Source organism: Parasteatoda tepidariorum, chromosome 8, assembly GCF_043381705.1.
Source record: "Parasteatoda tepidariorum isolate YZ-2023 chromosome 8, CAS_Ptep_4.0, whole genome shotgun sequence".
NCBI classification, from domain to species: Eukaryota; Metazoa; Arthropoda; class Arachnida; order Araneae; family Theridiidae; genus Parasteatoda; species Parasteatoda tepidariorum.
Window position 1 is genome coordinate 44,711,837 of NC_092211.1, and position 27,987 is coordinate 44,739,823.

General features: G+C 27.3%; 1 protein-coding gene across 5 annotated transcripts in view; it reads left to right on the top strand.

Moving 5' to 3' along the window:
* LOC107437715 (solute carrier organic anion transporter family member 74D) overlaps positions 1 to 27,987 on the top strand; it is a 258,380-nt gene that overhangs the window by 150,574 nt on the left and 79,819 nt on the right. The window contains exon 1 of one of the 5 annotated variants that reach the window (XM_016049834.3): positions 18,301 to 18,519. The exons of 3 other annotated variants lie outside the window; for them this stretch is intronic. The gene's annotated coding sequence lies outside the window, so the exon portion shown is untranslated. Of the gene's footprint in view, positions 1 to 18,300; positions 18,520 to 27,987 lie in introns of those variants that run through there. One more of the 5 variants, XM_071184717.1, reaches the window with a different exon arrangement.

Consider the following 27,987-nt stretch of genomic DNA (forward strand, 5'->3'; position numbering starts at 1 on the left):
TATATATATATATATATATATATAAGTATTAATTATAAAGGAAAAATAAAGAAAACACATTTTCAAATTCTTCCAATATCATAATACTAGTTCAATCAGAGTATCAACTACTATATACTTAAGATAAGAAAAACTTCGATTCATAAATTCATTTGACTTTGATTCATAAGAAAACAAATAAACATCCAAATAATGATTTTATTTATTTGAAAAGATAATTTATTGACGTTCGTTAAAGAGCATTTCATCAAGAATCAAAGATGTGCAGAATTAAGCAAATATGGACACTTCATATTTGATATTTCATAGAAAAAATTGAATATTTGGAATTTTAAGTTATAGGACAGATCTTAAAGTACCATCCAGTTTTTTATGTTAAGCATTTCTAAGACTGAACCATATTTAAGAAATTTAGTTGAAAATAATTATGAACATAATATATTGAAGTATATAAGAATTAGAATATCTTAATGTTCTGTCAGTCTTAGCCACTCCTTTATACAATATTGTTTTTCTCTATTTCTCGAATATAAATGATTTTTTATTAAACATACATACTATAAATAAATTAGTGACACTGTTTTAGGTTTATATTCGTTCGCTTACTCTTTTTAAGGTAATTCAAATGTAAAATTATTTTGGTCAAAAATTAACAATTCAACAATATCTAAACATGCATATTTCTTCTTAAATCTGTAGTAGTATGAAATTTTAATTTTACTTAGCGTATGGCATTGTAACTACGATATTATGTAATGCAAAATGGTTTGACGCATTGAATGATATCTTGCAAGTTTAGAAACATAATTCTCTTTTTCTAAATATAGATTTTTTCAAAAAAATTCCAATAATTATTGTTTTTTTTTCTTTCAAAAATGCTACTATTTTTGTAAATATTTTTATACATATTTTATAATTAACAAATGTTTCATTATCATCTCTTTCAAATTCTACATTCTACTATAGCTGGATAAGTTTTGAAAGTCACATAATTTCGGCATATATCCTGAATTGTTTCTCATTATTATTTGTCTATATCCTAATAAGTTCTTTTAATATTTTAGTAATTTTTTGTCTTAAAAACCAAAAAAAAATTTTTTCTTTAATTTTCAATTTCAAAATTTGAAAATCCCCTCGTAAAGAAAGGGTAAAGGATTAAAAAAAAAAGATTTATTTTTCTCTGGGAAAATGTACAACAAAAATGGCATGTAACATTAACATTTTACACGTTAACTATAAAATCAACGGCTAAATGTTGGTTGCTACTCGTTGATTGCAAAATCTGTATGTTATATTTGCTTGGATAAACCCTCAGACTAACCAATCCTGATCATAAGTGAAGAATTGCAGCTGATTTAGAAAAGGTGAGACTAATCAAGAAAATAACATTTCATTCGATTTAGATGCTTCAGAAACATCTGACTCGACTAAATAAATACACTTTTAGTCAAGGACAGTGGTTTTCAATTTTGTTTTTAAACTCTAGAAAAATTTAACATTGGAACTGTAGAAACATCTGACACTACTAAATAAATACACTTTTTGCATAGGGCAGCGGTTCCCAATTTTTTTCAGCAACGGAATCCTAGACGATCGAACTTCTTTTCACGGAATCCTGACTTTTAAAGAAAATTCATTTGAAGATATAAATATGTTAAGAAAGGAATGAAAATTCATTCTGAAACATTTAATGTGAATAAATTTTTTTTTATTGTTTCATCAGTAAGTCTTAAAATTAGGTTTTATGTTAGACAGTTGAATTCCCAGTGACTACGTTTTTGCCGTATAAGTTATGTCTAGTAGTTTTTGCCGTATAAGTTAAGTCTAGTAGTTTTTACTGTATAAGTTAAGTCTAGTAGTTTTTGTCGTATTAGTTGAAATTGAATTTTATGAGCTGAGTTATGGTTTTTGAAAAAGAACTGTTATTAACCGTAAGAATGGTTATCAGAGAAAAATAATTCGCTACTCTTGAATATAGTTATTTTATTTTGAATTAAAGAGTTTGATGAGAAATACTGATGCAATCATTTTTAAATGCTTATCTTTTAGTAATTTATTCAATGAGTTGTTATTTAAAAAAATATATTTTTCAAAATTTGTTGTTTCTTTTTTATTAAAACTTTACATAAATAATTTCGAAAAAATAATCTTAATATTGAAGAAATAATGTATTATTGGTCAGATACAAACCTATTATAGGTTTAAGAAAATCCTTATTGTTTTAAAAAAAAGGGTCCTAACTCGCGGAACCCATGTGATCTTTCCATGGAACACTAAGGTTTCGCCTCATAACTTTTGGGAACCGCTGATCTAGTACAGAAGTTCCCATATTTTTCGACAACGAAACTCTAAATAATCAACCTTCTTTGGTGGAAACCCGACTTTTTAAATAAATAATGTTTAAAATGGATATTCGGGAAACATATTTCTTCATTAAAAAGAGTTTAATTCTTTTATTTTGATTTGATAAGCGCGATGGGAAATACTAATCTAATATTTCATAAATGCTTATTTTTTTCGAAATTTGTTCAATATATTGTTATAAGAAATATATTTTTGTTTCAAAAATGCTATTTATATTTCATTGGCATTTTACTTCAAGTAACTTAAAAGATAAGGATAACCGAAAGATTAAATAAATTATGAATAGGTTGGATCTAAATGTAATTAGAGGTTTCAAAACTCATCACTCATTATAAAAAGTAATAATTCACGGAATCCCTTAAACTCTTCCACAGAACTCTTCCAGCATATGATAGGAACACCATAACTAGGAAGTATGATTACGATTCGACTATCTTGCAATGTTACCAGGTGACTATTGAGCAATTGTTTCTTCCTCGGGCATAGAACCCTTTCTCACGAAATCTCTTCCTATAAAAATTGCGTAAGTTAGATTTTGGGTGGTTTTGTGATGACCAGAACCCGAACAAAACAACAATTTTTATTTTTTAGCAGAGCTTTAGTTTTTTAGGTCAAAATACCGACCTTCATCTGTTCGAACCAGTTAGCCCTTAAAGTTGTCGATGAACTGGGTCTGAAGGGAATACCTATCGCAATTTTTTTTTTCTTTAACATTTTGTTTGTTTGATCTTTTTTTATAGATTTATGTTCGGTATATTTACGGTTTGGAGTGTACCTGACTGCTCTACATTTTTCCCTTGTTGTAAAGTTTTCTTTGTTTATGGGAAGTTGCACGACGATTTTCTGTTTTATTACATCCGCGTTTAGATTGAATGATGTAAAAATAAAATAATGCATGATATCACAAGATTTTGTTATTTGTTTTGACGAAAGCTAAACCTTTTCATGTTTCAAATTGCCTTTATTAGGTTTTTCTTCAAGATCGACTTATTTTAATTTAAAGCATTGTTCACTGATGTTTGAAATACCAGATTGGCATAAAATTTGATTAATGCAATATATATATATATATATTAATGATTTTATAATATTTAGTTACAAAAGAAACTGTTTTAAAACAGATGAAACAATCCAATGTACAGTGGTCAGAAAAATAAACGTTCCACCCTGAATAACTTTTTATCTAATGATCAGATCTTCACGTTCTAAAACTCAATCTCAATAATTTGAAGGGGTGACCTCAACTATGAATTAAATTAAATTTGCAGATAAAGAAGTCGTATATTTAACATTCGTTTTCTCAGGAACTATTCGACCAATTTTATTATGCAATGTGAAACTACATTCTTTAAAATGATGTAAAAAGTTGTACACCATACATTTCAAAATTTTCCCAACTGTTATTAAATTAAATAATAAAAAATAATAAATATTTATTACAAGTTAATTTTTGCATGAAATTATATTTGGATAAACGAATTTTATAATTGCGTGCAAAAAGTTTTTTTAATTCACTGAAAAATTTCTCGATGCACAAAAAGTAAAATTAATATTAGGAGGTTCAAACTTAGGATCTCTTGACCAAACTATGGAGACCATATTTCCCATATTGCGACTACCCCTGTATTTTGGATGTTCCGAAATCTAAATCAGTAGTAAAAAAAATATGTTTCTTCAAGGAAAATTCGTTTTTGTATCTGATTTTGTAACTTTAAGGTCGTCTACACTAATTAAGTGGAATATTTAAGGCAACCCTCTCAAATATTTAGGATTAAGTCCTAAGACGTAAAGATCCGATCATTACTTTAAAAGTTATTCAGGATGCTTAGTTTATTAATTTTTGCGCACTTGTCATACATAATGCAGTATTGATATATCATTGAGGAATATGACATATTAAATTGTTTGTTTTACTCAATTAAAGAACTCCTGAATGAAACGAAAATTCGAATTTGCTTCTCCAAAGCAGCAAATATGCAACTTTTGCAATCGATGGATACGTTTTGTATATATTAACATTTATGGTTTTAGAAGTAAGAAGCAACTTCGGAAGAAAAGTTTGCTAGTCTTGTATTATTGATATTATAGTTTTAAAATTAAATTTTAGTATTATCATTACAACTTAAGTTGGCATCAAGTGCAATTGAAATTAAAAACCAAAAGTCTTAAAGACATGACTAGGCAAATCTTAAATTCTTTAAAAAAATATTACTTCTTTTTTGGTTTTCTGTGGAAAAAATAAATAATTATGACTAACTATTTTTTAGCCTTTTTTTTAAATCTTGAAACTGAAGTATCATACACTAAAACTTCATTTTTAACTTAAATACCACTCATCATAATCTTAAAAATCATAAATCTTCATTATCACTTAAAATTATTAACTTAATTAAAGAGATAAGAAAATTATATAATTTTCAAGAACTGATTTACAGAATAGTTACGTCTGGCATGTCGCAAAAAAATGCATTCAGAAACATTTTTAATGTAAAAAAAATATTCTACAAACATAAATAGAACTTTAATAAAATTTAAAAATTTTATATAATAATAATTATAACATTATAATAATTTTCATTTTATAGTAGTTATAATAATTATTATGTATAAGAATTATAATAATAATAATCTTTAACATAATTTTCAAGAACTGATTTACTGTACAGCTATGTGTGGCATGCCACAAAAAAAATCAGTTCAGAAACATTTTTAATATGAAAAAAAAATATTCTATAAACATAAATAGAACTTTAATAAAATTTTATAATTTTATATAATAATAATTATGACTTTAAAATAATTTTCATTTTATAATAGTTATAATAATTATTATATATAAGAATTATTATATATAAGAATTATAATAATAATAATCTTTAACATAATTTTCAAGAACTGATTTACTGTACAGCTATGTGTAGCATGCCACAAAAAAAATCAGTTCAGAAACATTTTTAATATAAAAAAAAATTACTTTATGAACGGAAATGGAACTTTAAGCACCAAATTATTATGTCTTAAAAGGTTACATAACATTTATATAATGGCATCCTTATTTTTCATTTCTTCAAGTTTTATTATGTGTTGATATAAACTGGGTCATTTGTGACAAATTTCCTTCCTTATTTTCTTTATAATTAATTTACTTTTTCTCGTTTTTTAAAATTCTAGAATGTTCTACTGATATGTTTTTATTAATCTGTTTGTTGTCCGCTAAAAATAGTAGGTTTTTAAAAAAAAATAATAATTGTCATGTAAGGAAAGAAATCTTACAACATATTTATTTTCGTTTTTCTTATTTTTTTTTTTTTATTACCGAACTAAATCTTTTGGATTGAAAATAAATCTTTTTGCATTATTTCCTCCCTAAATTTGAGTTCTTTAATTTGAAATTCTTACCTCACTGTTATTGGAGAAATAATAAAATGCCAACGTAATGATATAATCATGATGCTGTTTCTTAAATAAGATGCAATATAATCTTTATTCTTTGAATAAATCTGCTCTTCTTTATTACAAATTATGTATTATACAAGAACAAATATGTGTGGCATATTACAAAAAAAAAGCTAGAAACGAGTACAGGAATACTGTGAAAAAATTTCTGAATTAAAATGAGATCTTGATGTCTATGAGGTGTTGATTTTCTATGAGGTATTGAATCAACGGATGAACGTTTCTTTTATTGTTGATCATATCATTTGTATTTTAAAAAATATATATTTGTAAAATTTACGCATTTTTCATTATTACTAATATAATTTACTTAAATATTTAATTTTATTTACATATAAATTGAAGTCAAAAAAATTTTTTTTTAAATAAAAAGTTTTCTGTTTCAGTAATATTAGATTTAATATGACTTTTTGTCAGTTGTTAAATTTCCGTAGAGTAATTGATTTTAAATGATAATTTTTTGTAATGTATCGTTTTGAATATCAAAATAACATTTCAAAATGAATAAAGTATAATTAACTTAATACTGTATTAATTACGCTGTGTATTAAATTAATAAGTTCATTTAACTAATACTTTACTTTGCTGCAACCATATAAAATAGCAAAACATCCATTTTCAAATTTTATTCAATTCTAATAATCAATAAAATATCATTAAAGTATGTTTGATTTTTATGCATAGTGATTTTAGATATTGCATTTTCTCAAATGGACGTAAGTTTCGATTCGATTGGATTAGATTTGTTACTTTATTTTCAGAACATTGCATAGCTTACTATTCCAGATTTTAGATATTGCATTTTCTCAAATGGACGTAAGTTTCGATTCGATTGGATTAGATCTGTTACTTTATTTTCAGAACATTGCATAACTTACTATTCCAGATCGTTAGTTATCATTTACCATATGTTAGTTAATGTACTTGTATGGATTTAAATATATTTCCAGCTTGAAATGAAATATAATTATTCTATAAAATAAACATCTGTTTTGCAATTTTTTTTATTTATTTATTTACTATTCTTATTTTTTTGGAACCGCAAAACACTTCCAAGTATTTTTTAAAAAAATATCCAAAACACCATTAATAATTACAAATGTATCTAAGTCGTCATTTCATACTAAATTTATAACTTTTTTTAGAATGAATTTTAAAAATGATTCTAACAGTTCCATTTTTATTAGTACATAGATATATTTATTTTTTCACATTTTATATGGTAGCATAATTTATAAATTTCTTTTCTAATGATAACTGGGCTATTTTTTCTATCCGAGGTTAGTTTAGTAGGTGCCCTCTTGATAGTGCCTCTTTTCTCTACTTTCATTTGAAAGTTCACTAAGTCAAACCTTGGCCTAAAGTCCATCAGGTAAAAGGAACACTACGCCCCAGTTGTTGATCGTACCTGCCGTAAACGCCACACTGAACTTCACCAGATGACGGCTTCCATTTCATCTCTCATTTAATCAATTCTCTATTTTTCTCCCAAATCTGTTTGCGCCAGTTTGGCACATTTGGCGACAGATCTCTTCATCGCCTCTTTCCAATTGAGGTTGATGCTAGTTATTTTTTATTGTATTGCAATATAATTTATGTCGTCTTGATGTGTTTTGTCCTTTACTTTTTGCGGTTGATTAACTAGAGACTTATTCTTGGTATTTATTGTAATACTTGTGTCTTTATATTCTTGTGCCTTTGTAGTTATTAATGATATTTTTCGATTTTTTAAAAAAAATATTTCTTAGTGATTTTTTTTTTAAATAAAATCGTTTAAATGTAAGTTTCTGAAAACTTTTTCATTTTTTTTTTTTATGTATGAAAAATTATTTTTAATCACAAGATTTATATTCGTTTTTGCTGATTTTCAAAAAGGTTTTGCAAATTTAATTTAAGGATAAATTTTGTGAATTAGATTTTTTTTGCCGAATTTTTAAATATTGCGAAACATTGAAATACTTAAAAATTGCGTAAAGCATAACCATGCTGTGTTAGAAAGAAGTAGGAGGTTTTTAAGTACCTAATCAATTTTGAATTTCTATTTAAGCATTTTTTTTTTAATTTTAATTTATAAATTTTATTTGATATTAAATCAACCTGCTTTTTTTTATATAATATATAGAATACAGTTATTAATTCTCATTTGAGTTATTAATTAGTCTGTGAAAAATATGAAATATTAATGTTTTTGAAAAAGTGATTTCTACATTTTAAATTTTTTATGGACTTCTCAATATTTTACAATTTTTATTTTAAAACAAAATAATAAATTAACGATATGGACTGGTTATTATTGTATTTCGTAAAATTCAGTCATCTGACGAATTGCTCCAGTGAAATATTGTATGCTCTCATTTTAATTAAAAAAAGGTATATTTTTAAAAAATCTAAAATTTTTTCAGGAATTTTTTTTTTTTTGCTAAGATTTAATTCACAAATCAATGTGGTATTTGCTAACTATAATGTATTTAGTATAGTGTTATATCCTGCTGTATTGCTAAATATAGCATTAGAGAAGTGAGCTCTTGTTTGATTTAAAAATAAACATACTAAAGCTGTTTTAACCCTTTGATGCACAATTTTATTAAACATGCTTTTCATAGTTTTTTTTATAATTATTTTGTATCAATTTAGGTCAAAATAAGTAAGAAATATTATATTTAGCATTTTAATAATTTATGGTTATGAAATACAACATGAAACACCTGTGTCTATTTCTGCGTTAACAGTAAAATCTTTCAAACACGGCTCACTTCCAAACAATAATTTTTCAAGTTTGCAGTTTTTTAGATCTAAGAGAAACAGTCATTTATTATTGAAATTTCTAAAATTTACAAAACCAGTTACTGATAAATTTTTGAATATGAATGAAAATTTTTCTAACTATTTTTTTAGATTTTAGATTTTAGTAAAAATATAATTCCGATAGTCTAAAATTTTTTTAGTAACTATTAGACAGTATTTTGTAATTAAAAATTATCAAATTATATATTTACTTGTAATAAGAGCGTCAGACAAAACATGCATAAAAGGGACACCGGTGTTCCATCTCCGTCAAAGGGTTAAAAAATGTTTTAGTAGCAATGCTTGATTTGAAGTAAAATCATTTTTAAATTTATTCCATGAAATGTGTTTACAAATCAAAGGTTTATATCAACTGATAACATATTCAACAATTTGCGATAATGGCCATGTTGCGTAAAACATCAGTGGAAATGTAAATTTTTATCTAAATTAACAAAATTCCTTTTTTATGAAAAAAATTTATTTTACTGATAATACTTGATATAAAGTATATTTTCGTTCATTTACAAAGTATACAAATAAAAGATCTTAATCATATCTAGTGTTTCTCAATACCCGATTACACTGAGAAATAAAGTCATTTTTTGAACTTTTATCTGAATTAACATAAGTATTAAAACCTTTGTTTATAATTTTTTTCTTCTGGAAATGCTTGATGGAAAGGGAATTCATTTGCAATATTCATTTCAAAGCTAAGTTTATTGACAGCAAAATTTTCCAGTATTTCGCGATATCCGGCCACGTTGCGAAAGACACTAAGTGAAGCTGAGAACTTTCATTTAAATCAACAATAACTCTATTCATCAAGGACACTTGAATGAACTTTTAAATATGGCATCGCAGTGTGAATTTCACGAAGGCCTCAACCCTTATAAATTCAAAAGTACACTTAGAAGTATAGGCAAAGTCAAAGACCCCCCTTTCCAAAATGTTCTCCTCTTGCTGCAAGATGAGAAATTGAATTTTGAACAGGTCTTTGGCTTCAGAAGAGGAAGCCTAGAAGCAGGTACACGACCTTCAGACCAAAAACCCATCTGGAGGCCCCCTCAATGCGTAAATCAAATGCTTATCTTCAAGAAAGTATACTTTGTTGCACAACTTTCCCAAACATCAGAGATGATCTCTACCAGAGAAGCCTGCCACGGCATCCATCAGTTGAGCACTGTTGTAAAACATCACTTCAGAAAAAATTTTACAAGCGATGAGAGTTTCTGGTTTTCGCGTTCGCGTCTCCACTAAATTTAGCAACCTTAACGGGTATGGGACTAGCGATGTGACAGACGCACCGACTGCTGTAAACTTCAAGCTTCGTTCTAAAAGTGAAAGAAATACGATACAAAGCATCAACTTTAGCGGGAAAAAGTCAAAACTGGAGAAAAATCAATTATTTTCTGTGTTCTTTTAACATTTTTTTCGGCGATGTTTGGAAGTTTTGTCGTTGATATGTTTTAATAATATGCTCGCTCGTATTTATTTTTATGAAGCTAATATTAGCTTCAAAATTATTGTTCTTACCAAAAGTTTTTCAACTTCATCTTTTTTAGTCCATTATACAGTTATTATTATCGTTAATATTAAAGTTTTTTAGAGTATAATCACTAGGAAAATATATGACTAAAGATCTAAAATAACTAGATAAAAAAACTGACTGCCTATTTATAATTAGGTATAATAATTCCTAAAAAGATATCATTCATAATTAGAGATAATTAGGTCTTCAGTTTTTAGGATATATTATTTTGTTACCAAGAGAAGTGCATGTTGCCAAATCGTCTATAAGACATTATTAAGCAATTTCAAAGCAGGAAAGAGGGGACGAGTTTATAAATGGAGCTAAAGCTATGGCTAAAGTGGCCATTTTGAGTAACGTTTTTAATTATTGGTCAAATTTCTTTTGTGAGGCCAGGGGTCTGTCCAGGCCGAATTTACTACCGTTTAGCGGTACCTTCACAAATTCAACTTTAGGAAAAACGGTAGTTTCACAAATTCAATTTTGGAAAAACGGTAGTTTCACAAAATACTTTTTCTTAAAATTTCATTTTTGTATCCCTTAAGAAACGATAAATCCATATTTTTGTGTTGATTTCTTAATATAATTTTTAATTTTTCACAAATTACGTCTAAATTTTCACAAAATAGGTACCTGTCAGAAAAACCTAGACAGACCCCTGGAGGCATCGCAAATTGGCAACACTGGTGTTGACTTCCTCGAGCAGTTGCATAATAATACTGTGGATAATTTTGTTAAAAAAAAGTATATAAGGATCGAAAGAAACTTTCAAATTTTCTTTTTTATTAATAAATTTTATTTTTTGATTTACGAAAATTTAATGAAAATTCTTTTATCTTTATTACAAATATATCACAAGATTAGATTAAATAATGAAATTGTATTTTACATGTTATAGCAATTGGACTGCTGAATGCAATGTTGCAAAATGTATGCAATATTTCACGCTTCTTCGATTATCATTATTGCTCGTTCTTATCATACTCAAATATCATCATGTATCATTTAGCTCTAAATCGTAGGCTACACTTCGAAAAATTCATGTTTTAATTTTATTATATTTTATTACTATGTTTGGTGTAGAGGTCACTAGAGAACAAGAAATTCCGATGTCTGACCAGGATTTGGAATTACGCTATATTATGTGGCAAAGAATTTTTGTGACAATCAGAACTTGATAGCTGGAAGCATTCTTCGTGACCTTTTAATATTTCACCTGTTTCTTAAGCTTCTTAAATGATTAAGGAACTGATGGTCATTTGATAATGGTATCAAAACTATTTTTCAATTTATTTATGCTAAATTATTTTTAACATAAAATTGCTCCTTACAAATGCTACCATGCTTTATATAAGCTATTAATTTATAAGTAAAACATGCTAGTATATAGTTACTAAATTCATAAAGTTCGCATCTCCAATAAATTTGGCTAGTTAAGATTTTACCAACAGTAAAAACAATATATGAACAGAAACTCTACCAGATGCACAGAGAATAAAATTCTGGTAAAATTAACGTACTATATGGTCATTACCTCTTTGGAATAAAAAGACGATAATTCTGGCTATAAAACCAAAATATACGATATTTCAACCATTCATTTGGTAGTGTTTTCGTCCATATGGTAACGGTTTACCGGAAATTCTGGTTTTCAAAATTATAGTCTACCACACATTTAGTAAAAAATTGAACTTAAAAATAAATTTCATAGAATGAATGGTTTTTGCGTCATGCCTTAATATATCATGATAAAATTTCGAAATTTTACCACATTTACCAAATTTTACCAAAATTTACAAAACCGTATTTTACCAAAATCATTACCAAAGCATTTCATTAAAAATTACCGAGCTTTTCGTTTTTCCCATAAAAACAGAAACACAATAAACTTTACCATATTATGATAATTTTGACCATGCATCTTTTTTCAATCAATATATATATATAACTGAAACTCTCAATAGCTGAAGTTTACAAATTTTATATTAAGTCATGTCGTTATTATATCAATAAATTTTTCTTTTAGTCGTTATTAAATAAAAAGCAACTATCTTGGATGTCATCAATGTTAAAACAACAGTTGATTAAGTTTTCAGTTATTCCCATTGAAGAATTTCAACAATTTACAAAACAGTTATTGGGTGATAAAACAGTCATTCTTAATGTGATGAATAAAGTAGTGATAAGCCATTACCATGCTTTACAATGCCGAACACCTGCCAAATATCAGATTCAGATTATTCAGATGCCTTGATAGCATCCTCAAGTACTCTTGAAGATCTCCTGTCCTTCTCAACCACTTGATAACTGGCGCACATCCTTTCGTAACTGCTATTCAAACAGAGCAAAAACTCATAAAATTTTACAGCAGGATACTCATTTCATGCGGAAGAAGACAGGTCATTCACACTTGTGGTAAACGAAAAACCACAAATTTAAAGATAGGCCCCTGAAACAGTCCTCTTTTTCCTAGTTTGCCATGCTTGACCCCGTGGTTTTAATTAGCGATTGCCGATTTCTTCTCTGCGACCGATTACGTCTATAATCTTCATTTTCTTCGATTTCTATACTACTTCGTTCGTAGAATGAATGGTCTTGCAAAGTTAACCGCACCAACGAATTTATAAATGTCTACACTGTCGGAATTTTCTTTCTAAAATTACAGTAAAATAACCGGCAGTAGTCTGTTCATCTAATTTACCGTAAAGTTTACTGTAAAATACATTTTTAACTTCACAGTTTTAAAACCGCTTACAATTAGTATGGTTGAAAAACCATGATTGCAAAACCCAAACGAATTTTTAACCATTTGCAACTAGCATGGTTTCAAAACCGTAAAAAAAGAAATTTAATCGAACACTAGCGCTAGACTTTTCTTTAGGTATTAAGCATTGGAGTTAGGTTATGATTGAGTTGTGTTTTATCAAACGAACCGTAGAATTTGGTTTAATTAATTTATATGGTTATTTCAGTTATCGTAAGAGATGGGAACTACTAGACTTTTTGTGTATAGCAGCTACATGGTGCTTCTATCTATTCGTGAATAAGAGTATTGTATTTTAATAGTCCAGGATCACAAATTAGGAAGTTCAAGACACTGGAAACTCTGTATGTGTTGAAGGGAATTGAGGAAATATTCTGGTCGTGTCAACGCTGCGATTCGAACCCTCAATCGTCTGTCACGCGATTGACAGATTAACCCTCTCGGTTATAATATGTACCCAGCAGCAAGGAACTAAGAGGCTTCATTAGGTGGGCCTAGTTGGTGCAATAAAAATCTGGTTGTTTAACCGTATTAGGTGAAAGAAATTATTTAAAGGTTTTTCTCACAGTTACCAGTTTGAAAATCATCTTATTTGTGGTTATTTGACAGCTTTGTGTGAATATCGTAATATAACAATTAAATAAATTGTTATTTAACCATTTTTTCGGAGAAATTTCTAACAGTGTAGTTGGTTTGAGCAAATATTTGTTATGGGAAAACGGATGTATAATTTGCAACATATCTTAATAACTTTATTTTAAGAAAACAAAGAAGACATTGGCTTTCAATGTGCACTTTTACGTTTTATTTTGTAGCAAAAATATTGTTCGTATTTCGAATTCGTCAATTTTGGTCAATTTCTTTGGACAGAAGAGTGGTCTGGAAACTTAGATTAAAAAGTGTGAGCCACACTTATTTTTCCCAAAAACTGCAAGAGCTTAGATCTAGTCAGCATATTGCGGTGCGAGTCATTTTTCTCTTATATATTGAAAAAAAATTTCTATTTTCATGGTATAGAATACTAGCAATATACTAAGGCTAAAGAGAAATACTGTAATATTTCGCTTCAAATTCTGAATATTTTTAGAGCATGGTTAGGCTTCAAAATCTCATAAAATTTTACCCTGAGTAAAAAATGTGGTTTAGAAGTACCAGAATATGGTTTTATTGTGTGCCTAGTTCTATCAAAACACCATTAATCTTATTAATTTTTACCGAAGCGTTTTGGCTATGTTTTTGATAAAATTAAGAATAAAAAATTGTTTTATAATGTGTGTTGAAATCTGAATAATATGATAAAATTTAGTAATTTTATTTGATACATAAGTTAGAGCATGGCATAAAAACAATTTGTTCGGTTAAATTTAGTTTTCAGTTTTGTATTTTTTTTACTAAATGAGTGGTTATATGAACTATAATTTTGAAATATAGAGTTTCCGGTGAACCGTCATCATATGAGTAAAGACCTGCTGCAAAGCACATTTAATACAAATATTTGGTTGTCTGTTGTAAAATATATTTGACACAAATCTTTGGTTACCTGCCATAAATGCATTTGATAAAAATTTTCGGTTGTATCTCACAAAAAGCCTTTAATACAAATATTTGGTTGTCTGTTGTAAAATATATCTGACACAAATCTTTGGTTATCTGCCATAAAATGCCTTTGATAAAAATTTTCGGGTGTATCTCACAAAAAGCCTTTAATACAAATTTTTGGTTACCTGGAGAAAAAAAACATTTGACCCAAATCTTCAAGTGTCTGCCGTAAAATGCATTTGATAAAAATTTTCGGTTGTCTGTCGCAAAACGCATAAAACAAATTTTTGCTTATCTGTCACAAAACACATTTAACCAAACTATTACATGTCTGTCATAAAATGCCTTTGATAAAACTTTTCATTTATTTGTTGCAAAACGAATTTACTGCAAATTTTTGGTTATTTGTTGCAAAACACATTTGATACACATCTTCGGTAGGCTGTCATAAAATGTCTCTGATAAAACTTTTAATTTATTTGTTGCAAAACTCGTTTACTACATATTTTTGGTTATTTGTCGCAAAACACATTTGATACAGATCTTCGGTTGACTGTCATAAAATGCCTTTGATAAAACTTTTCATTTATTTGCTGCAAAACGCATTTACCACAAATTTTTGGTTATTTGTCGCAAAACACATTTGACTCATTCGGTCATCAGTCGAAAAAACACAATTGACGCAAAATTTTAGTCGCTTTGGACGCAAAACGCATGTTTTACAATTATTTGGCGTTATATGTTGTAAAACGCATTAGATGTAAATTTTCGTGTTATCTCTCATGATACGCATTTGTTATAAAAATTTATGCTGTCAACTGAAAACAAATCTGTTTCATCTATCTTTTGTTCGACGTGAATTTAGCGCATAAATCATTGCAATTTTGTTTTTATGTGATTAAGGATAAATATAAATTTTTTAAAAAAAATATAAAAGAAACGCATGACTCATTATGATTAAATAATGCTGTTGAGTCTAAACAGTTATAAAGTGTTAAGTAAGGAAAAATTATCTCTATACTAAGCGCTTTTTTCAAGGCTAAAACACTGATCACGACAATATTGTAGAAAATATCTGACTATCAAACCGACCTTGTTGTGTCTATATTTTGACGAATTGCCCTTGAAATTGGTTTCTGAGTATAATATTTTAGCCCAAAAATGAAATTCTTGGATACTCTCCAGCTAGGCGAGCCATGGTGATTCTATCTAACATAACCACATTGCGAAAGATATTTCCGCCGAAATCAACAAAGAAATCTTTCATTAGTTCGTAGCTTTTCCCTTTTTTTTTATCTTCCGTCGAGTAATATGAATAACTCAAGCACTTCAGTTTAAAAGTAATATTCTTCCGTCAAAATTACTTGCAATTACTTAGACTAATTTTCTTTCTTTCTGTCGCGACTGTATTTAAGAGCGATTAAAGTTATGATGCGTAACGAATCAGAATTAATAATTTAATAATTCATTATTTTGCATTTTGATGGCTTTAGAGTCTAGACTAACATTAAAATTAAATTTTTTCTCAACTCTCTTTTTAATTTATAACAGTTAAATTAAAAGAAAAGCTCTTTAATGAATTCCTTAAATTGAGAAAATTTTTGCTTTTATACTTATCACTTCTAATTGCTCATAGCGTTCATAACTGTCTGTAGCTTATATTGGGAACTTAATTAATATTTTTAGATTACCGTGGCAATTTTTATGACTTTAGATATAATTTTCATAAAGAATTATCAAATAGTTCATTAAGAGTAGCGGTGGCTCAGGGGACAGAGTGTTCGCCTTCATATGAGGTGCCAAGCCGTGGCTGGTTGATATGAATTCTGCTTCCGGCTTACACCGACCGCAGTGAGTGACGTAAAATATCCTCAGTGGTAGACGGATCATGGATTAAAACTCCCATGCCGTCGGGCAAACCGTGGAAGGTTTTTGTGGATTACCTCTCCACTTAACGCAAATGTGGCTTCAGGGTTGCGTTCAAGACTACGGAATTGAACATTGATAGTTGTCAACTTGGAATTGAGTCGGCTGCTCAACGCCGGTCAGGGTTGCGTTCAAAATTACAAGACTACGGAGTTGAACATTTAGAGTTGTCAACTTAGAATTGAGTCGGCTGCTCAACGCCGGTCAGGGTTGAGTTTAAAATTACAAGACTACGGAGATGAACATTAATAGTTGTGACTTAGAATTGAGTTGGCTGCTCAACGCTGGTTACAAAATAAAGTAAATAAGTTGGTTCAAAAATTTTCAAAGGCAAATTCAAAGTTTTTTTTAAAGTGAGAATTGCGAAGAAAATGTAATAATTCGATTTACATATTTATAAAAGTAGTATTTAAAAAAAATCAGTTAATTAATTTTTCAATATATTTTGTGTTCAAAGTGGTAATAGCGTATTAAAAACCCAACAAAACCTTTTCTCCAGATTGTTTTTTACATCACAGTAATTTTTATGTATTCATACATAATTTTTATAAAGAGAAACAAACTTTGGCAAAATACTTTTGAAAAAATCCTTAAATGAACATTTTGCAAAGTTGATTAAGCAAAACATTAAGAAAAATGTAATTATTTGTTGTTCATATTGATGAAGACTATGACATTATTTGAAGAAATAATTAAGGAATGTTCGCATTTGGATTATATTAAAATCATGATATATTCTAACGAGCATATGCATTGTTTAAGATATAATGAGTGTTACGATTAAATTAGTTACATATTTTTGAAAGGTGAACCTAACATACATTTTATTCCTTAAAGATACAGAAGTATTTACACTTTACTTTTCACAAGGTCTAAACTATTTTTGAAACAACGGGAAACTGTAGTATTTTTGTTACTGTAAAAAATTCTGGGTCAAATTACGGTAAAAAGTTCCGGTACTCAGGGTGCCGGTATATTTTACCGTAAAATCCTTTACCTGCTATAATATGCTACGGGACAAAAAATCTGATGAAGCGTAATTTTCGCAGTAATAATTACCGAAAAATCTCTGAATCACTCTTAATTGAATAAATATCACTATAAAAATTACAGAATAATATTTAATGGTAAAAATGGATTTTATGATAAAATTGATTTTACGGATGATGCACCCAAAGTGCCAGTACTTTATACCGTAATTTGATTCAGAATTTTTTACAGAGTATAGAAAAGACTCTGAAAAAAATCTCTGAATCACTTTTAATTAAACAAATATCACTATAAAAATTACAGAATAATATTTAATGGTAAAAATGGATTTTATGATAAAATTGATTTTACGGATGATGCACCCAAAGTGCCAGTACTTTATACCGTAATTTGATTCAGAATTTTTTACAGAGTAAAGAAAAGACAGTGTATAGAAAAATATTTAAAATATACTGTGACTTCATTTTTATGTAAATATTAATTTTAATTATTTAAAAAGTAGCTTAAACATTTTTTATTTTATTTCGTTTTCGTTGTCAAGATTTTTTTACGTGTTACTCACAAAACTGCACTTTATTTTTCCATTATTTTTATAAATATTTTCTCAAATCCTGTCTGTTTTGTAAAATTATATTTTTTACTTCATTTAAGTGAATCAATTTTAAGAAAATTAGTCATTTCTGTGCTAAGCAAATACATGCTGCAACTCATCATCTAAAATAAATATATTCCTTCGCAAAATAAACGTAACTTTTTTTTGCGTTTTATTGAAACTCTAAAAGTCACTAAATGCGCTACGCGGAGAGGATTCATCATCCACTTTCGTTCGAAGTCAGTCAGCAAGCTGTCTTGGCTGGAAAAAAAAAAATTCTTGGCGAGAAACCCAAGAAATCTCCGCTATCGCCAACTTCTCCGCACTCAGTTTCGACAATAACAAAAACTCATCATTTACTCCTCGCGGTCGACGTGAGGTGTAGTTAAACTTTACTGAACGATAGGCGCGTTAAGAAACCTCTCTCCTGGGTGCCACGCGATTTTTAGTTTGCCGTTGGTGCCGAAACTTTTGGAAAGTACAAGTTTTTCTGTGCAGAACAGGTTTACCTAAAGTGGAATTTAGTAGTCATTCAGGTTCAAGTCTCCTGCGCAGGTCAGTCACACACTTCCGGTTCGTATATTTTTATTTTCTCTTATTTACTGTTTTATTGGCGATCTTTTCGATGTTAAAAGATCTTCTTCCTTGTTTTTCATTTGTTTTTACTTGTCTTTCGACGACGGAGATCTGTTTCTTTTAATTCCTATAATTTATTCCTGATTTCTTTTCTTTATTTTGATCATTGTTTTCCTTGTAGACGAAATGAGTACCTTTTTTTTTAATGGTATACTTTTTTAAAAAAAAAAATGTTAAGCTTACACAGTAACAGATGCCTACTTATTTTTCCGTCAATACATTACTCTATTAATTTGATTTTTATGGGAGGAAAAATCGTCTCTACTGTCCTCATTTGCATGTTGACATTTATTTATTTCATTCGTATTTTACATACCTACATTTGTAATTTATGTATCAATCAACATTTATAAATTATGTAGTCCTTATTTTGTTGACAAGTCATATAAGGACGTTTTACTACCTTTTTTTAAAAAAGTAAGTTTTTTTTTTTAAAGAAAAAAAAAAAAGCTTATACTGTAACAAATTCCTACTTATTTTTCCGTCAATACGCCTAATTTAATTCTTATAGCAGGAAGAATCATCTTGATTGTCCACATTTGAATGTAAATATTTACTTTATTTCATTCGTATTTTAAGTACCTAAAAATAATATTTATGAATTGACTTATTCTGTTGACTAAACAAATAAGTAAAATTAACAAAGTTTTTTCGAAACGTATTTTTTTTAATAAGTTTAAACTGTTACGGAGTCCTATTTAATTTTTCCGTCACTATATTCATTTAATTATTAATTCGTCATATCATTCATTATTACTTAAGTTTTATAGGAGGAAAAATCATCTGTATTGTCCTCGTTTGCTTTTAAATATTTATTTTATTTCATTCGTATTTTAAATACCTACATTTATAATTTATGCATCAATTAACATTCATAAATATATGCTCATTTTTCTGTTGACTAGTCATATGAGAAAATTAATGACTTTTTTTTATGGTATTATTTATGGCCATTTAATAGCTTAAATCGTAACAGATTCCTATTTATTTTTCCGTCAATACATTCATTTCATTACTAATTCATATCATTCATCATTAATATGTATGGAAAGAAAAATCGTCTTCATTGTCCTCATTTGCATGGTGACATTCATTATATTTCTATCTTATTTTAAATACCTACATTTATAATTCATGTATAAATAACCATTTATGAATTATATAGTCCTTATTTTGTTATCAAGTGATATAAGAAAGTTTTACTCATCTACTTTTCTATTAAAATATAAAATGTACGTTTAAAAATCCAAAATATTATATTATCGTATTTTAGGTTTTTTCCTTAATTTACATTGTAATTATTGTTTATTACCTATAAAAATTATTTATTTTTAAGATATTATAGTTTTCTCTTAAAGACTTGAAATATTATCAAACTTAAAAAAATTATGTTCTTATATTTTTAATATTCGTTTCGTCTTTCCTGATTGTTATCTTTATTAAAGTTACATAACTGTTATTAACCATCAAAAATATATATTTTATTTTATTATAATTAATTATTTCTTAAGGCCTTATAGGTTTCACATGAATGCTAGAAAATGAAATTCCTTTCTTATATTCTGAATATTCATTCTCAGAATGAAATATTATTCATTCTCTTAATTTTCTTTTTGTATTTTAAATATTCGTTTCATTTATAACAAATAATCGCTTTGTTTAGTTGACATTGCAAATATTCTTTACATCTAGAAATGTATTTTATGATTATAATTAAATTTAACCATTAAGTTATTATAAGTTTTACTTACAGACCCGAAATAGCATCAAATTGTTATCTTAAATCTTCAATATTCATTCGCTTATTCTTCTTATGCCTTCGTTATTCTTCTCCTGATTCCTCTCCTTACGTCCAAATTTTTATTTCTTGTTTGTATAGGTTTCATAAAGCCTGAAGTTTCATCTCCTTATTATTACTTTTCTTCTTATATCTTGAAACACAATCTTTTGATTTAGTCTGAAACTTTATTCCTTTTATATTCTTCTTATATTCAAAAATTTCCTGGCCTTATTCCTCCTTTTAAAATTTTAAAATTTTATTTCCAGAAATCCTTAAACCTTATTTCTTTTTACTACTGCTTATATTCTGAAAATCTGCTTATACCATTTTTATCATAAGACTAAGGTCTCTTTTCCTGAAATTTCATCTCCTCATTAAATCGTCAAAAACTTCATCATCTTTTATAATCCTGTGACTTGTCTTGTTATTTATTTATTGATAATCGTAAGCATACTAAATGGTAATTTCCATTATGTAAACAAACAGTACTAAAAATTATTTTCCTTTTTAAGTACACTAACTAGATTTAATTTGATAAAATTGACTCCTAATCATTAAAATATTTGAATATCAGAATTGAACAATTTTTAAAATTTATCTTTTTTTCAAAGTAAAATTACCATATTCTACGTATATATAAAGTGGAGTTTTATTTCTCTCAATATACTATTACTCATTATATTTATTACTCTTTACATCGATAATAGTCACTACATCGAAGAATCTAGCATTTTTTGTGCGATTCTTGATAATTTATAAGCGAATAAAAATTTTATTTATTTTAGTCTACTATTCCTCATTATGTGATTAGTCATTATATCGGTAACAGTTATAACATCTATAATAGTTATTACATCGATGCTGAATCAAATATTTTTCGTGCTTGATAAGTTATGAAGTTATAAAAATCCTTTTTCTTTAAGTCGACTGTAATTTAATATGTGAATAGTCATAATAGTCGATGTGAATAGTCGATAATTGTCATTACGTCGAAAGTGGATCTAAAATTTTTTAATGTGCTTTGCTTTATTATTTATGAACGATTAAAGATTTCATGAATAAATGTATATTTCTAATAGACTCTTAAAACTTCTATCTTCTTCTAATGGTTTGTTTTATATAATCACTTTTAAAACACACCAAAACGATTTAATTTTTTTTTCTGTCCGCATCAATTAAATTATAACAATTAAGTAACATGTAAAAAATATTTCAGCAGTTATTGTTATTGTTTATGGTGGATGCGCAAAATGCGCTTAATTTTATATATCTATTTTACAAAATGTTTCAACTTATATAGTTCAATTATAGTTAAAATGATTATTTAAGAAATTATGTAAAGGGTTTATTTTTCGCAATTGTTATATAAAATATGTATGTTCTGCTATTTGCTGAAATTCGGGTTTAAGTTGAACTTAACCTGGGTTATTTTGGGAGAAATGTAGATGTGTTGACAAACCCTTCACAAAAATTTTTGTGGTTTAAACGGACCCTTCTCAATATATTTGATTGCGAAAACGTTCCCTTCGAACTTTTACTTTTAAAAATTAATTCATAATTTTGAAACTGAAACTCCTTAAAAGACATGGTTTTCTTGCTCTTTTTCACAAAACGGGACTTTAGTTCACAAAGATATGAGTTGATTTACACTATTTCACGAAAGTGACTCTTTCACAAAAATTTGCTGACGAGATCACTGATTTTTACGATTTTTTCAACAAAAAACAAGACTGTTTTTTTTTTCTTTTCAAGAATTCATATAAATCATAAAGATATTTTCTATTATTTCACAAACTGGGATTACCCTCCGTTGGTTAACTTTTTTAGGAAACGATTTGTTAGGATGATTTTTATTTTCAATTAAGATACCTACCTTAATTGATGTATTATTCCAATTTTAAAATACATTTCAGTAATTGACTTTTCCCAGCCCCCCCCCCTTTTTTTTTATCTTTGTACACGTAAATAAATATTGTATAATAAATATTATATTATATATTACACGTTATAAATATTATATAATCATGTTACAAGTTTGATCCAACAAGCTATATATTACTTTTATTATGTGAAATTGTATACTGGCTAAGTACTTACTATGAACTCAAAATCGAATAACGAATTCGGAGTATTTTGTATATTTAGTTTATTTTGAAGAGAAATAATTTGTATACCATTCCATAAGAAAATTTCATTTTTGGTGACATAGATATATATCTATTTGAGACAAATAAATCATGTGTTAAAAATCATTCACTGTACGTGTTTCTAAATTTGTATACTCGAATTTCTGGTGTTTAAACGTGTAAGTATAGCAATCAAAGCTATGGATCTGGTATTTTTATAGAAATTCTGAACTATAATTTAATGATGATTTTTATAAGACACATTTATTTAAAAAAAAATTAATGATAACTTTTGATATATTTCTGCTTCCTTCACTGGCATTTGCAACCGTAAATAATCTAAAAGAATATCTTTTATAAATTTCTTAACTAATGACATCGTCTTATTTAAAAGGTTTTCTGCTAATTCAAGTAGTTTATCCTATTAACGGCTTGCTCTTTTAATTAAATTTAATACTCTTAATCCATCTTAAGACTTCATTTTAGAAAAACTTTTTTGTCATTTTTATTGTTAATATTTTAATGTTATAGAATCTTTTAACTAACTTTAAACATGTTTACGTTGTTAGTTTTTTTTTCCGTTATTCTATTCTTTCTGGTTGAATAAAAAAAATTTTGTCGTTATACAAAAGTTTTTAATCACTTTTTTTTTTGTAAATTTTTTTGTGCTGAAAGATGGCTTTAATACATAGAAAAAGCATTTAAGACTTATTTTTTATATGGTCTGTTGCATATTTTTTTTCAACATTGTGATATTGTTGCAGATTTTTTTTACATCTTCATATCGAATTATACTTTTATTAAAAATAATTCAATTTCTATTATTAACCTTAATTTAAATTTATTCTATAATAATTCAAATACTTGTAGTCTACCTATTATATTTTCTTCTTACGAAAATTGATATTATTCATTTATTTTTAGATTAATTATTATTTAAATGATAGATATTATAATAATCCCGTAACTACGATATATCAAAATGGCGTTTAAACCAAACAATGACGATAATTTAACCTGTCGTAATTGCATTGCTGAAGTAAAACCATATTAATAATTCTACTTTAGCTGTATTAAACTCTTTACTTTGATAATTTTTCAATTCTTCATGTTAACACTTTTTCTTTCCGGCATTCATGCTAACAATTTCCCTACCTTAATAAATGTTTTTTCTCGTCGAAGAATTTTTGTCAATATTTATTTATTTAATTTTTTTTTTTGTAAACCACATATTCTAGAAATTAAAATGAGAACGTTAATATAATTATTTTATGTAATTAAACTGTAATATCAAATAAATCATTTTACTTATTTTATACATTTTATTTTATTTTATTTTATACATAATCATAAATAAACATCATCGAGTATAATTCAAATGTCTTTGCTTTTATGACATATTTAGGCGATTCTTTATTATTATTCATTCGTTTATTTAGCTATTATTTTTCTGTTTATTTGAATATGTTGTTTGTCATTTTGTGGAAATAATCCTATAATTAGTATCATAACATTCAAATAATAATTTATTTATTTTATGCATTTTATTTTATTTTATATATTGTTAAAATAAAAATCTTATTTGTAAAAATAAGGCGATTTTTATTATTATTCATTCGTTAATTTAGCTATTATTTTTATATTTATTTGAATATGTTGTTTGTCACTTGGTGGAAATAATACAATCAATGTCAAATCAAATTTATATAAATATAATAAATATAATCATTTTATTTATTTTATGCATTTTATTTTATTTTATATATTTGTTAAAATAAAAATCTTATTTGTAATAATAAGGCGATTTGTTAACTATTATTCATTCGTTTATTTAGCTATTTTTTTTTAAATATTTATTTGAATATGTTGTTTATCACTTGGTAGAAATTATAAAATCAATGTCATAACAATCAAAAATCATTTTATTTATTTTATGCATTTTATTTTATTTCATATATTGTTAAAATAAAAATACTATTTGTAAAAATCATCGAATGCAATACAAATGCCTTTTCTTTTATGATATTTTTTTAGGCAACTCGTTATTAGTACTCATTTATTTATTTAGTCATTATTTTTATATTCATTTGAATATGCCGTTTGTCACTTTATGGAAACCGCATGCCTCCACGATACCAAAATGTCATTAAAAAGCAAAAGTTATGCAAACATAGTAACAAGGTTATGAAAATTTAGAACAAATAACTATATCACTGTAACGTGCCCCTATCTCTTAAGCTCTAAATTGTTTCATTTCACTTCATGTACGTAGGAAGCGAAAGACGAACTTCTTTCATCACGTGACCCATTTCGGAAGCTAGTTGCAAAATTACGGCCTCATTTTAATGTCAACTTCCCTACGGCTAGCTGTCTTGCCTACCTTAACTTTCACTTATCGTATATGATTATGTAAACAAAGTGTATGTTAAATATTAATTAACTGTAGCAGTTATGAATACTTTTAGATTTAAAAGCCTTCTTACGTTTAGATAATTAATCAACTGCTGTCAGGCGAGGACTCAGTAATAAAAGACTTAAACAGCTTTTGCTTACTAATAACAAAGTGATTGTTAATTTTGTAAAATTAACTTCCCTGCGTTCTTTTTATTCTATGTAATCAATATTGTGTATGCTAAACTAAGTTTTCCTTTGCGATCGATTTGGTGGCTTCTGTATACATCGTTGTCAGTTTTTTGATAATTCTACCTACTGCCATATCAATTAAAAAATTATAATTTAAAGGATAAGTAATATAGTTATTGATTTTAAATAAGCAGTTTCAAGATACTGAAGCGGCAAAATACTACCTGACTTTTTTTTATACCGTAAAATTCACTATTACCCGAATATTATACGGAATAAAAAATCTTATATATCTTAATTTTTACAGTAATAATTACCGTAAAATCACTGAATCACTCGAACTAAATAAATATTAATCTAAAGATTACAGTATAATATTTTACGGTAAAATGGATTTTACGGATGATGCACCCAAAGTGCCGGTACTTTAAACCGTAATTTGATCCGGGATTTTTTTTAAAGCTTATAGAAAAGATAATGGTTAAAATATAACTATTATTGTAAAAATAATAATATAAATAAATCCGTAAATATTACAGTATTATATTTCATGGTAAAAATGGAATTTTCAGTAAAATTGATTTACAGATAATGCATGCAAAGTGCCAGTACTTTATACCGTAATTTGGTAATGAATTTTCTAACGGTGTGGTCTTGGAGAAATTAGATAGCCAGTAACTTGGCACTAGTTAAAGGAAATCGACTATTAACTTAAACAGTATTTTACTTAATGTTTAATATTTGAATATTTACGGTAGACTATTTATTTTAATAAAGAGACAGTAACTTACTAGTTTTTAGAATTAAATACTGATTTACTGAGTTTGCAACTAAAGTCGTTTCAAGCGCTACTCCTAAATGTTTGTTTCTTTCTGATATATTCATACCGCCGCATCTTTTTGCTTGGCGAGAATTTTAATTTTTTTTTCTTTCTATCGTCTTGGAGGATTCTGATCACCGGAACTTCTTGCCAAGTGGTTGGTGACGTTGCTCACTGAGTAGTGTTCTTGAGGCGCCTGATTTTATCATCTTTTTCCTCGAAGTTAAAAGCAGGGAGGAAGAACCTTTTTTTAACAACCACCTGTGAATTGATTGTATTTGGCTCTTCGTTCTTTCAATGATTCTAAATTCCGGGTTTTCTTTTTTTCAAAAATACCTTTTGTAGTCTTGTAATGAACTCACAACCTAAATATATATCTAGATCAAATTACGGTAAAAGTACCGGGATTATGTCATTTATCATGATATTTTAGACCATGGGATAAAAACCATTTATTCGGTTAAATTTACTTTTCAGTTTTATGTATTTTTCACTGAATGTGTAATAATAAAAACTATAATTTTGGAAACCAGTATTACGGGTAAACCAGTACAAAGTATTACGGGTTACTATATGAACGGAAAATTACCAAACGAAAGATATAATACTATATATTTAAATTTTTTATTGCCAGTGTTATGCTTTTTTTATAACCAGATTTACTATTACCTTACAGTACGGCAATTTAACCAAAATTATTTATTTTCACCGTATTTGATCTATTTATGAATAACCTGCACATAAATGCTTTAAGCTCTGGTTTTAAATAATTTTCTTCCTGAAATTTGTTTTCAAATGCTCTAAACTGAGTTGCAATAGTTTCTTTTTAATATAATTTGTACGTGCTTGCTTAAAAATCAGTTTTTCAATGGTTTCTCTTTGTCTAAAGTTATATGAATGCTTAAACTTAGTATATTCCGTATAAAAATTGAACTCGGTATTTGGTGCTCCTCAGAAAAGTGATAATATATTTCTACAGCTGGAATCTCTCCCCTCAACTCTCTTTAAAAAGAAATTACTCTTGATAGATATGGGTTCAGCATATGTTTCAATATCTGCAAAGGTCTTAAAATGTACCACTTTCTTGGTTTTCTTAGGAAGTACAGTCTCATTTTCTACTTCTTGCAAGGGTAACAACCGCATCTACTTTTCAGATACAATAGTCCTGGTCTTCTTACTTTATTTCAATCCATACCGCTTCCCTTCCACCCCCTCTTTCCAATCTGGTAAGAAATATTGACTTTGGAAGTCAGCTGGCACGTGACGTAAGGCTCAATGGCCTACCTAAAAAGATTTTTTTAGGTCACAGAAAAAGATGGGCCCACACCTACAACGCATTTACATACCTTTAGCTTGCAATTTTATTATTTTTATACCCTGTTTTCCCTTTGGAGGTGCGTGGCACTTGGGTGCCAGTTGGTAAACGGTCTATTTTTCCAATTTAAATTTCCGGTCAGGCGTAATTTTTTAGAGTGAAAAATAAAAAATAAGAAAATGAAGAAAAAAAAGACAATCAATTAAATATTTTTTTTCTTATCCTTTGTATTTATCTCCACACTTCTTATTTATTTTATTAATAAGCACTTTAGGAAATACTTATTTGAGTTATTTATTTAACTCTGAACTTAGTTAAAAATAAGGCGTATATTTATCTTAATGTCATTTTTTAAATCTGAATATTTTCTGTATACATAAGTTTTTCGGAAAATTTACTGTTTAGTGGAAATATATTTTTGCTGTTCCATTTATAAATTTATGTTTTAAGTTCAATGTTGGAAAAGTAGAATATCAATCTTCAGTACTCTATAAAAAGATTTGGATCAAAATATTTTATACTGTAAAATCCATTTTTGTCGGAACATGCTACGGAGCAAAAAATCTGATGTACCGTAATTTTTTTAGTAATAATTAACGTAAAGTCACTGAGTCAGTTTAATTTAATAAATATTACTGTAAAAATTAAGGTATAATATTTTAAGGTCAAAATTGATTTTACGAATGCTGCACCCAAAGTACCGGTACTTTATACCGTATTTTGAACCGGAATTTTTTTTTTCTAGTGTGTTCCAACTAATTTCTCCGTAAAATTTGGTGTT